This window comes from Halichoerus grypus, chromosome 1 (genome assembly GCF_964656455.1).
Source record: "Halichoerus grypus chromosome 1, mHalGry1.hap1.1, whole genome shotgun sequence".
In the NCBI taxonomy this organism is placed as follows: domain Eukaryota; kingdom Metazoa; phylum Chordata; class Mammalia; order Carnivora; family Phocidae; genus Halichoerus; species Halichoerus grypus.
Genome location: NC_135712.1, coordinates 152,689,302 through 152,702,400, shown reverse-complemented (window position 1 = coordinate 152,702,400; position 13,099 = coordinate 152,689,302). Strand labels below are relative to the sequence as shown.

General features: G+C 43.7%; 2 pseudogenes; one reads left to right on the top strand and one right to left on the bottom strand.

Moving 5' to 3' along the window:
• Positions 1-333: 333 nt before the first annotated feature.
• Positions 334-3,762, bottom strand: LOC118522462 (large ribosomal subunit protein eL8 pseudogene; annotated as a pseudogene).
• A 7,485-nt stretch (positions 3,763-11,247) lies between these two features.
• LOC118522460 (sorting nexin-2 pseudogene) lies at positions 11,248-12,712 on the top strand (annotated as a pseudogene).
• The last annotated feature ends 387 nt before the right edge of the window (positions 12,713-13,099 follow it).

Genomic DNA, 13,099 nt, shown 5'->3' with positions numbered 1-13,099 from the left:
ACCTTTCATCAGGAACACCTCCACCCCACTTCTATGTCTTCTACCATTTGTCTCAGTGTTTCCTTCCCTTTCAACGTACTAAGTACTACAATCTCGCTATCCCCTAAGGACACTGACTTTAATCTTCTCAAGAGCGGCTGTTCTTTCTCAAACACTCCTGGTTCTAAAGGATTTGGAGGAGAAAATGATGACCTCCTTCCTGCTCATTTCCCCTTTCCAGTCATGTCTCTGTCCTCCTCCCTCAAATGCCCATCTCCTCTGAAATGCAAGCCATCAGACTCTGCCACCTCTATATTGCAGTCATATCTACCCACAATCTGCCAATTCCTTCATTCACTGAAGATTCTTCACCTGGCTTACCATCTTGCCCTTTGCCTTTTCCAGCTGGGCAGTGTGAGCCACTGACTTAGGACCCAGGATGTTGCTTCCCCAATGACAGCAGATCTCACCATATCTATCATTGTAATTGGTCCTCATAGCTTCCACCAGCTTAGCCAAAGCTCCTTTGTCTTCCAAGTTAACCTGTGTGAAGGCAACAGTGGTGCAGGTCTTCCTGTGGACCAGATGCTCCAGCCTGGCCTTCCCTTTGATAATGCAGTAGCGAGCCCCCATCTTATGACACAGAGCAGGCAGGAAGACAACCCCAGCTCAGTGGGATCCACATCGTGTGCAGTCACTACCAGCTGAGCCTTCTTGTTTTCCACTAAGTTGGTAACAGTATTAACACCAGCTCGAAAGACAGGCGACCTCTTGGTGGGGACATTCCCTTTGCAGGCAGCTTTCTTTTCAGCCTGGGCCAACAATCTCTGCTTCTTCTCTTGCTGTCTCTGGTCTGCATTTGGGCCAGCTTAAGCAGTTGAGTAGCTGTTTGCAGGTCCAAGGCCTGGGTGAACTGGTTAATCACGGGAGGCACTTTTAGACGTTTATAGAGAATAGCTCTTTGCCATTGCAGCAGGATGTAGCAGGGCCATTTGACAAAGTGGTTGAGGTCCCTTTTGGGCTGAATGTCCTGTCCAATGCTAAAATTCCTGGTCCTTTTCTCAAACAGGGGATCAACCACCTTCTTGGCCTCCAGCTTCTTCACAACAGCAGGGACCGGGGCCAGCTTCTTCCCCTTAGCCTTCTTTCCTTTTGGGATCTTGGATCGCTGGAGGGGAGAGTGGTTTGCCAATCTTGCTGCCCATAACCCACTTTCTTTGCCTCCCTTCCACCTAGTTACAATGCTGTGGCCCCATCATTCTACCAATTCACTTCAGTCATCATCAACTCCCTTTCCTTTCTGTTCCTAAATCCTCTTACCTTGGAGAATCCCAACCCTAGTTAATTTAACTCTACGTATTTGTCACCCAAATCTGAGCAGCTTAATGTGGTGGGAGAAAAAAAAAATAGATGTGTGTAGACTCATCTCACATCTAGTTTCTAATCGTGAATCTTATATGGGGACTCGCCATTATCTAGCAGTCTTACTAGATTTCTCCCATCAGTTTACTCCTCCATTCTCTGAAACACCATTTCCTACCTCCTTTTACATCAGAATTCCAGCATTCCTCCCTTTTCAGCCTTGACCATTTTTTGATTCCCTGAGAAATAGAAGAGCCACCTCACTTTCCAAATCTTCCAACCTACTTGCACTGCGTCACGTCCTGCGAAAATGCATGGCCCTCCTCTGCTCTTACTAGGGTCAACAACTGCTCAGTCTCTCTTCTCTGCTAAGTCACTCCCATATATAAAAAACAACTTCTCAGGGCGCCTGGGTGGCTCAGTCGTTAAGCGTCTGCCTTCAGCTCAGGTCATGATCCCAGAGTCCTGGGATCGAGCCCCGCATCGGGCTCCCTGCTTGGCGGGAAGCCTGCTTCTCCCTCTCCCACTCCCCCTGCTTGTATTCCCTCTCTCGCTGTGTCTCTGTCTGTCAAATAAATAAATAAAATCTTTAAAAAAAAAAAAAACTTCTCCTTGACCCCATGTTCCACTTCCACTGCAGCCAGTTTCTCTGCTTTCCTTTAGAGCAAAATTCTTCAGAAGAGCTGTCTGTGCTTGTGGTCCTTGCCTGCCATTCTCTCTTTATCCAGTTCAGTCTGGTTTTATCTCCACAACTCCATGGATTCTGTTCTTGTGTAAATCACCAACGACCACCATTTTCCCTGATACAAAACCAATTTCCAAATAAGTGAGAACATGGTTAGCAAAATTGGAAAGCACAAGGAAATCTTAGCTTATGGGAAGAGTAAAAGAAAAACTTACGGTAAATGTTCCATCAAACATACTAAAATAGTGCAACATCTGCCTAACAAATTGGCAAATATTCTTAAAATATGAAAATTCTCATTGATAAGGGAGATATAAGCGAACAGTCACTCATACACTTGTGAAAGGCCTGGGTCAGCCTATTTATAGGAAAATTTGAGAACATGTATTAAAGGCCAGAAAAGTTTGACCCAAGAATTCTACTTCAAAGTTATTTTTCTTTTGGAATGAATTAGAACTAATCATTAAGATTAATGTAAAGGAGAGACTCCTGGGTGGCTCAGCTGGTTGAGAGTCAGACTTTTGGTTTCAGCTCAGGTCATGATCTCAAGCATGGAGTCTGCTTGAGATTCTCTCCCTCTCCCTCTGTACCTCCCTCCACCCTGCTCTCTCTCTAAAATAAACACATAAAATCTTTAAAAAAAAAAAAAAGATTAATGTAAAGGAAAGTCATGGCAGCAGTATTGAAACAGTAAAAAATTGTTAATAATCTAAAGGTCAGGCTAAATAATAAAGAATGAATCAACTGATTATGAACACTCACAATGTAGAATATTATACAGTCTTTGAGCTCTGTAAGCCTCTTAAATGAGAACATTCTCCCAGGTATGACAGGGTAATGAGTATATTCTTATACTATATATACTATATATATAGTATGATTCTAATTTTGTATCATGTTTATGTATATACAAAACTTGGGCTCATTATTATCTATTATACACATTTACCTATTATATGTAGAAACTAAATGATGATAATCTCCTTATAAATTATAGCTGTTTTCCTCCTTTAAAACTTATTTTTAGGGGCATCTGGGTGGCTCAGTCCATTAAGCATCTGCCTTTGGCTTGGGTCATGATCCCAGGGTCCTGGAATTGAGCCCCATGTCGGGGTCCCTGCTTGGCACGGAGCCTGTTTCTTCCTCTCCCTCTGCCTCTCCCCTGCTTGTGCTCACTCTCTCTCTCTCAAATAAATAAATAAAATCTTTAAAAAATCATTTAAAACTTCTTTTTAGATGTTCTTAGATACCTGAAAGAGTCAGTGTAATATGAAATGTCATTGGGGAAAACTCCTTCTGAGCTCCATGTGTCTACTCTTATCTATTGGGGTATCTCAGTCCTTCCTTTCATTGCCAAGTTATTAGAAATAGGAGGCCATGCTCACTGTACTCACTTGGTCCACCTCCATTCACTCCCTGTGCCATAGCTGTTTCCTCACTCTTGTCCTAATATTGCTATTAAGAGAGCAATTTTCAAATCAAAGTGCCACCTCTAGGTTCTTCCTTGAACCCATGGCATTTTATACTGTTTTCCATTATTTAATTCTCCAAAATCTGTGCTCCTTTGCTTTCCAGGGCACTGACCGCTCCTGGCTTTCTTCCAACACAGTGTTTGCTTCTTCAGTCCATCCCACTTACGTGGGTCCATCCGTGCTTCTTTTTTCTTCTCATGTTGCACACATTACCTGAATTTTTAATTCCAGTGGAAGCTTTACCATGAAACCTGTAAAGTTCATCCTTTATGGCCTCTCACTCGCAATTTGCATGGGCTCCTTTGAAGGCCCTGGGGAGGACCCTACTATTAAAGGATATATTTTTTTTAAGTAAAAGTATGACTTTCATACAAATATGAAATAAACATGTTAAAGATTTTATTTTAAGCATAGTGAGGGAACCAGGGAGATGTTATATCTAGTTCAAAGGAAAAAAACAAAGGACAGACTCATTTATAGATCAGGAATATTGAAATGAATGCACAAATGGAGACAAAGCTCCCTCCACTGGGCAGAATTCATTTGCATTTCAACATATAAAAATTATCTTGTGGGGCACTGGGTGGCTCAGTCTGTTGGGCATCTGCCTTCGGCTCAGGTCGTGATCCCAGGATCCTGGGATCGAGCTCCACGTCAGGCTCCCCATTCAGCGGGAAGTCTGCTTCTCCCTCTGCCTCTGTCCCTCCCCCCCGCTTGCTCTCTTTCTCCCGCTCTCTCTCTCAGATAAATAAATAAAATCTTTAAAAAATAAAAAATAAAAGTAAATAAAAATAAATTAAAATTATCTTGCATTGCTATCAGTTGTCTACAATTCAGAGTTGTTAAATAGCTCCCATACAATCAGAATCAGCTAATGCAGAAGATTTGTTTTGGGTAATAGTTTTCTATGAAGCACAGATTTTTCTCTACAAGTGAGCAGTGTACACATAATTATCTCTTATATTTAATAAAACAGACAAAAGATAGCTTGACTGCACTTGGTTAAGGCAGCTCTCTTCCCACTTGGAGTTTGCACATCTCTGTCAGAGGCTCAGGGGTGGCCATTGACATTTTGGTGGACCCAACTAAGAGAATATTGAGCTGGGAATCCAACTTAGATTGGATTTAACAGGATATATTTATGTGGTTCCTCATCACCTCTGAGTATAACTAAGTCATTGCTAACTGTCATGGTACAGGGATGGCTTCCAGCAATAGTCTTACCTACCTAACATGAAGCCAAGGTGCAGGGCCCAACCCAAAATTCAGGCTATTCCATGGCAGCATCTAACAATTTGCCACCGAGTATCTTAAATAATATTTAAGATTGATTACTGGATCCCCAGATCTTACCCCTCAAATGAAAGAAGCATGATATAGGTTTTCTCATATTTGACAACAATTTGACAAATCTCAAGAATCTGCAAAACACATTATAAGGCATAATCAGCTGTGGTGCTGAAAGAAATTTTTCTGAATTATCAGTAATGAAAAAGTTTTGATCAACCATGCTAGAAGGAAGATTGAACTACCTCTCTATTCTCTCTGTAGAAAACATTTTTTTTAAAGATTTTTATTTATTTGAGAGAGGGAAGAGTGTACATGCAGGAGCGGGGGTGGGGGGCAGGGGCAGAGGGAGAGGAAGAAGCGGACTCCCCACCGAGCAGGGAGCCCAATGCAGGGCTCGATCCCAGGACCCTGGGATCATGACCTGAGCTGAAGGCAGATGCTTAACGACTGAGCCACCCAGGCGCCCTGTAGAAAACATCTTAAACATTGTTATATGAAGAAGTAATCAGAGTATATGCAGCAGAAAATGTGGGGGGTACGTTTTTATAAAAATGCTGTGGACAGTACAAATTATGTATTATTTTTGAAGATCTTGTGATGTTTGTGGTATTTTTCAGCTTTTTCAAATTATAGTTTATTATGATTTCCTGTAACATGCTAAAGAAATATTCCTTTTTAACATAATTTTGTATTTGTTGTTCTGTATCTTTTTTCTCTTAAAGAGGGCCCCCAAATGGAATAAACTTCAGACCCACAAATCTGGATCCAACACTGACTTCCAACTGGAATCATATAGTATGTAGCTTTTCAGACTGGCTTCTTTCACTTCATACACATTTAAGGTTTATCCATGTCTTTTTGTGGCTTGATAGCTCATTTCTTTTTATTGCTAAGTAATACTCCATTGTCTGGATGTACCACAGTTTGTTTACCCATTCGCCTATTGAAGGACATCCTGTTTTGGCAGTTAAGAAAGGGGCTGCTATAAACATTGGCATGCAGGTTTTTGTTTGTTTGTTTGTTTGTTTTTAAAGTTTTTTTTTTTTTTTTTTTGAGAGAGAGAGAATGAGAGAGAGCAAGCACATGAGAGAGGGGAGGGTCAGAGGGAGAAGCAGACTCCCTGCTGAGCAGGGAGCCCGATGCGGGACTCGATCCAGGGACTCCAGGATCATGACCTGAGCCGAAGGCAGTCGCTTAACCAACTGAGCCACCCAGGCGCCCTGGCATGCAGGTTTTTGTATGGACATTTGAGTAAGTGCCAAGGAGCACAACTGCAGGATCATATGGTAAGAATATGGTTAGTTTTGTAAGAAACTACCAAACTGTCTTCCAGGTGTCTGTACTGATTTGCATTCCCACTAACAATGAACAAGAGTTCCTGTTGCTCCACATCCTTGCCAGCATTGGACGTTATCACTGTTTTGGTTTTAGTCATTCTAATAGGTGTATGGTGGTATCTCATTGCTGTTTTAATCTGCATTTCCCTAATGACATATGATGCTGAGCATATCTTTATATGCTTACTTGCCACCTGTATATCTTCTTTGGTGACTGGATGACCACCATGTACGGGCTGTCAACTCCAAGCCTATAGGAGTCTAACTATTGTCACATCTCAAGTGACCAGTGAGTGGGCCCTTGTGAACAGTGCTGCGGCCACAAGGGGTCAGGGATGAAATGGGTCCCCAGTCTATCAAACCAACACCATCCTTAAGAGATGCCTCCTGAATGTTAGTAAATTACAAACCTACTACTGGTCAAGTGGTTGTCCCATTGCCAACACCTAGAGTGGGACAATGCCTGTCCCTAAAATAAGAAGGGTGGCTCCCATCCACCGAGGGTCTAAACGCTCAGTAAAGCCCTTTCCATTCGCTATTTTCTTTATTTCTCACAGCAGCTACTATAGTTTCCACTTTGCAGGTGAGGACCCTGAGTTTGAGAGAGGTGAAATAACCCACCCAAGGTCATGGTGATGCCAGGACTTTGTGACCAGGTGCTGGACGGGGCCCCCCCTTCCCCTTGTTACCGACGTGGTTCTCTGTGCTGCAGAACTAACAGCAACACTGGACTCCCAGCGTGTGGCCACTTTCGGCATGCCCCACGCACCGCACTGTTTGAGCCCCGTGGCAGTCCCGGGAGGTAAGGCAGGGCAGGGCTCAGGGCCTTGGTTTGCTTGGAAGTGGCAAACCCAGAAGCCAGGGGGACCCAGGAGAGGAGATGGGTTTCAGGGATGTCAGGGAGACGCAGCGTCCCGGCACAGAGTAGATGAGAAATGGGAGCCCGGAGGAGAGACAGCTTCACTTGGTGAGGAGGTGGCAGGATCTGAATTAGGGCCTCCGAGAGCTGGGATTTCTGGGCCTCAGCCCACAGAGTTCTTTCCTGAAGGCTAGATGGCAAGATCTGGGAGAGAGGAGGAGAAAAGCTCTCCCTGGATTCACCAACACCAAAATAGAGAAAGGTCTTGAGCACAGGTTGAATCAGACCTCCCTGGGTTTTGGGCTCCTTTCTGGCCTCAGGCAAGTTGCTGATTCTGAGTGAGAGGCAGAACCTCCAAATTCCTCTCCAGCTCTAGTTCCACCAAGAAGCCTTCCAGATCCCCACTGGCATGTTTTCCCCTCTGGATTTCTTAGCTTGAGCTATTACCACCTACCCCTGTCTCCCTCTGGGCATGTCTCTTGCTTCTCACCCTCACCCTGGCTTCCTGCACCTGCCATGGAACCAGTCTCCCAACCTTTGGCCATCCCTGCTCCCTTATCACCCACCCACCAGGAGGTCCCTGCGGGCAGGACAAATGGGCTCTGAGGGAGGAGGAGGGGCCTTGGAGCTCAGCCCAGAGGCTTGGCTTTGGTGGGTGGGTGATGAGGGAGCAAGGATGGCCCGTGTCCATGTTGCTCATTGCAGTATACCTTGCACCTTGAACAGTGCCTGGCTCATAGAGGCATTCGAGAAAGATTTGTTCTAGGGCAGACAATGCATAGAGTGAACTGATGGCAGATGAAAGCAAAACCGTCATTAGTTGAAATTTATCTTGCTTACAAAATTCTAAATACCTTACATAGATTTATTTGTTCATTTTCAACTATGTATTGTTTGTTTCATGCTGGACACTTTAGGCACTGGGAATGGGGCAGTGAATGAGCCCAAAAGGGGAGGAGATTAAAAAATGACAACTAAATAAACAAGATAACTTAAGCTAGTGATAAATGCTAATAAAAAATGAGAAAAAAAACAAAGAAAAATTTAACAAATATTTGGATATTTGACCATTGAATAAACTAATGAAGAAATAAAATGGCATTGCCAAAGCCTCGAGTCTGAGAGGGTAACAATGGAAGCATCCCTGGCGGGCATGAGGAGGCTGCTAAGGGAGGCCAGTTGGCAGGGAAAAAAGAGAAGATGGGTTCAGTTTTACAGCATGTTAAGTTTGGTGGTGGCAGGGATTCCTGGAGCATTGATAAATAGGAAAATGAACTTCTAGGTTCATGGTCATATATACAGACACATGTATATCCGGCATGATCAAGAATAAAAATACTTAAAGCCAGAGAGAAAAGAACCCAAACGAGTAGGGAGTGGCTCCTCACAACCAGAGGGTGCTACGTGGCCTGTGTCCCAACCGGGCAAACCGCCCCACCCACCAAAGGCTCACACCGGGCCAGTCCTGTGTCTCTCCCGCACTCTCTCCTCCTCTGAGGTTGGCTTCTGCCCGCCTCTTGGCCGGCCCTGCTTTAGGAAAAATGTCCTGGAGGGAGATCTTTTCAGGAGAGTTGACGTTGTTGTTTCGTGGAAGGTGTAACAATAGCAAACAGTGCTGGAATCCCGAGGCGGCCTGTTTCTCTGGGATTCTGCTGGAATTGGCTGAGAACCTTGACGTGCTGGCACCTGCCCAACCCTCCTTGCACGAGGGGCGTGGGACAGTGTGTTCTGGGTGGGTCCCGCACCCTCTCGCTCCTCATTCCCACGACAAACCTGAACATGGTGGGCACATTCCTAAACTGAGTTCCCAAACCTGCTGAGCAGATCTCAGTCCAGGCTAGAGGGCCCCTCCTACCCCATTCTTACCAAGCACTCGTCCCTGGGCCAGCCCCTCACAGATCACAGTGACTCATCTGGCAGAAGGTGGTCCGTGGGGCTGTTGAAATCCCAGGCAGTATGGTCTCTCCCTGCCCGGAACACAGTGTGAGCAATAAAAAATTTCAGACTCAGTGACAGCAGAGCCCAGAGAAAGTACTCTGGCTGTAGCCTTCTGTAGCGAGGATGTTATCTATGATAGCCATTTTAAAACATGTTGGGAATGCTGGGCTGTAAAAGTTGCCAAGATAAGCCTCAGTCACTAAAATCAAAGTTGACGTCTTTTGAATGAAGCACCAGGAAGTTACCCCACCCAAGAAAACAAAGTTATTGTCAGGCCACCTGTCCTAGCAGGCCCCAAAAGGGCTTGGTTGAGCAGAAAGTGCATTCACATCACAGAACCCACCAGGCATAAATGTGTGACTACCCAGCCAAAACCATGCGTCTGGATGACTTTGGACTAAAGAGCTCACGTTCACATTTCTCAATTTTGCTGAAAGTATTTGTTCCTAAACCCAGCTCCAAACTCCATACATCTTCCTCTTAAAGCGCTACCTTCTCAATCTGCTCATTTCTTCCAGAAGTACCTTCATTCTAGTACTAGGCTGGGCACAGAGGGTCAAGAGTAAATGTAAGTCATAACCCTGCCTTAAAAAAATAAATCATAGTCTTGGGGGGGGTAGATCAACACTGAAAATGGTGAGTTAATTGGAAAGACTATAACGGTTTTAAACTGTCCTAGACAATGCCTAAATGAAACTACCACTTCCTGAATACGAAGAATTAGCAAGAATTAGAAAGAATGAGGGACGCCTGGGTGGCTCAGTCGTTAAGCGTCTGCCTTCGGCTCAGGTCATGATCCCAGGGTCCTGGGATCGAGTCCCACATCGGGCTCCCTCCTCGGGGGGAAGCCTGCTTCTCCCTCTCCCACTCCAGCTGCTTCTGTTCCTGCTCTCGCTATCTCTGTCTCTGTCAAATAAATAAATAAAATCTTAAAAAAAAAAAAAAAAAAAAGAATTAGAAAGAATGAGCCAACATACCCAAATCCTTTGCAGGTGGGAACATGGCCCCCACTCCAATGAAGAATGCTACAGGTCAGGCATGAAGTTAGTCCCCAGATGGACTTGGCTTATGTCCCTGAACATAGCGCACCTCCACACCATCTACTATTCATTCCTCGCTCTGAATGCATACAGTGTTTGTGTTGAGGAGAGGGCAATATGAAAGAATATAGGAAGTCCATCCCTATCAAAATGCCAACAGCATTTTTCATAGAACTGGAACAAACTAAACCAAAATTTGTATGGAACTACAAAAGAGGCCAAATAGCCAAAACAATCTTGAAAAAGAAAAACAGGGGCACCTGGGTGGCTCAGTCAGTTAAGCATCTGCCTTCGGCTCAGGTCATGATCCCCGAGTCCTGGGATCGAGCCCCGCACCGGGCTCCCTGCTCAGTGGGGAGCCTGCTTCTCCCTCTTCCTCTCCCTTCTCCCACCCCCCCCCCCAGCTTGTGCTTGCTCTCTCTCTCTCGCTCACTCTCTCTCTTTCTCAAATAAATAAAAAAACAAAAACAAAACTGGAGGTATCACAATTCCAGATTTCAACTTATACTACAAAGCTGTAGGGGCGCCTGGGTAGCTCAGTCGTTAAGCATCTGCCTTCAGCTCAGGTTATGATCCCAGGTTCCTGGGATCGAGCCTGCATCAGGCTCCCTGCTCCGCGAGAAGCCTGCTTCTCCCTCTGCCTGCTGCTCCCCCTGCTTGTGTTCCCTCTCTCTCTCTGTGTCAAATAAATAAATAAAAATCTTAAAAAAAAACATTCAAAGCTGTAGGAATCAGAAAAGTATGGTACTGGCACAAAAATAGACACATAGATCAATAGAACAGAATAGAGAGCCCAGAAATAAACAAACAATTATATGGTCAATTAATTTTTGACAAAGGAGGCAAGAGTATGCAATGGGAAAAAGACAGTCTCTTCAACAAATGGTGTTGGGAAAACTGGACAGCTACATGCAAAAGAATGAAACTGGACCACTTTCTTACAACATCTACAAAAATAAACTCACAATGGATTAAAGATAGGAGCATCTGGGTGGCTCAGTCAGTTAAGCATCTGACTCTTGATTTCAGCTCAGGTCATGATCAGGTTGTGAGATCAAGCCCCGTGTCGGGCTCCATGCTGAGTGGAGATTCTCTCTCTCCTTCTCCTTCTCTCCCTCTCTTAAAAAAAAAAAAAAAAAAAGGTTGTGGAGATCTACTCATCTTGCTGCCAATGAAGACAGGCTTCTGTCTTCAAGTCCATCATCTCCAGAACCAGCTAGTCTTCCTACAGAAGATGTGAGTCCAAACTCAAATGGTCCAAAACCTGCAGAGGTGGTGCTAGATGATGACAGAGAAGATCTTTTTGCAGAAGCCACAGAAGAAGTTTCTCTGGATAGTCCAGAAAGGGAACCTATCCTGTCTTCAGAACCTTCTCCTGCAGTCACACCTGTGACCCCTACTACACTCATTGCTCCCAGAATTGAATCAAAGAGTATGTCTGCTCCTGTGATCTTCGATAGATCCAGGGAGGAGATTGAAGAAGAAGCAAATGGAGATGTTTTTGATATAGAAATTGGTGTATCAGATCCAGAGAAAGTTGGTGATGGCATGAATGCTTACATGGCTTATAGAGTAACAACAAAGACTTCTCTTTCCATGTTCAGTAAGAGTGAATTTTCAGTGAAAAGAAGATTCAGTGACTTTCTCGGTTTGCATAGCAAGTTAGCAAGCAAGTATTTACATGTTGGTTATATTGTACCACCAGCTCCAGAAAAGAGTATAGTAGGCATGACCAAGGTCAAAGTGGGTAAAGAAGATTCATCATCCACTGAATTCGTAGAAAAACGGAGAGCAGCTCTTGAAAGGTATCTTCAAAGAACAGTAAAGCATCCAACTTTACTACAGGATCCTGATTTAAGGCAGTTCCTGGAAAGTTCAGAGCTGCCTAGAGCAGTTAACACACAGGCTCTGAGTGGAGCAGGAATATTGAGGATGGTGAACAAGGCTGCCGACGCTGTCTACAAAATGACAATCAAGATGAATGAATCGGATGCATGGTTTGAAGAAAAGCAGCAGCAATTTGAAAATCTGGATCAGCAACTTAGGAAACTTCATGCTAGTGTCGAAGCCTTGGTCTGTCATAGAAAAGAGCTTTCAGCCAACACAGCTGCCTTTGCTAAAAGTGCCGCCATGTTAGGTAACTCAGAGGACCATACTGCTCTATCTAGAGCTTTGTCTCAGCTCGCGGAGGTGGAGGAGAAGATAGACCAGTTACATCAAGAACAAGCTTTTGCTGACTTTTATATGTTTTCAGAACTACTTAGTGACTACATTCGTCTTATTGCCGCAGTGAAAGGTGTGTTTGACCATCGAATGAAGTGCTGGCAGAAATGGGAAGATGCTCAAATTACTTTGCTCAAAAAACGTGAAACTGAGGCAAAAATGATGATTGCTAATAAACCAGATAAAATACAGCAAGCTAAAAATGAAATAAGAGAGTGGGAGGCAAAAGTACAACAAGGAGAAAGAGATTTTGAACAGATCTCTAAAACAATTCGAAAAGAAGTGGGAAGATTTGAGAAAGAACGAGTGAAAGATTTTAAAACTGTTATTATCAAGTACTTAGAATCATTAGTACAAACACAGCAACAGCTGATAAAATACTGGGAGGCATTCTTGCCTGAAGCCAAAGCCATTGCCTAGCAAGAAGATTTCTGTTACGAAGATCTTGGATGTTTGTTCCAGTTACGCTGAATTCTACAGTGAAATCATTTAAAACCATCTAAATAAACCACTCTATATTTTATGAATTACATGTGGTTTTTTTATATACATATATATGTATATATATATACTCTGACATTTTATTACAAGCTGCATGTCCTGACCCTCTCTGAATTAAGCGGACTGTGGCATGACATTCTGCAGTACTTTGCTGAATTGAACACTATTGTGTCTTAAATACTTGCACTAAAAAGTGCACTGCAAGGCCAGAAAATTTTACAGTATTTTTTCTTTACAATACATTCTGTAGTGTGTTCGCCCTCTTTATGGAGTGAGTTATCAATGCATTGATTAATGTTCACTTACACATTCCTGTACAGAAATTATGATTTCGTGATTACAGTAATAAAACGATATTCCTTGTGAAAAGAAAAAAAAAAAAAAATTAAGGACCTAAATCTCAAACCATAAAC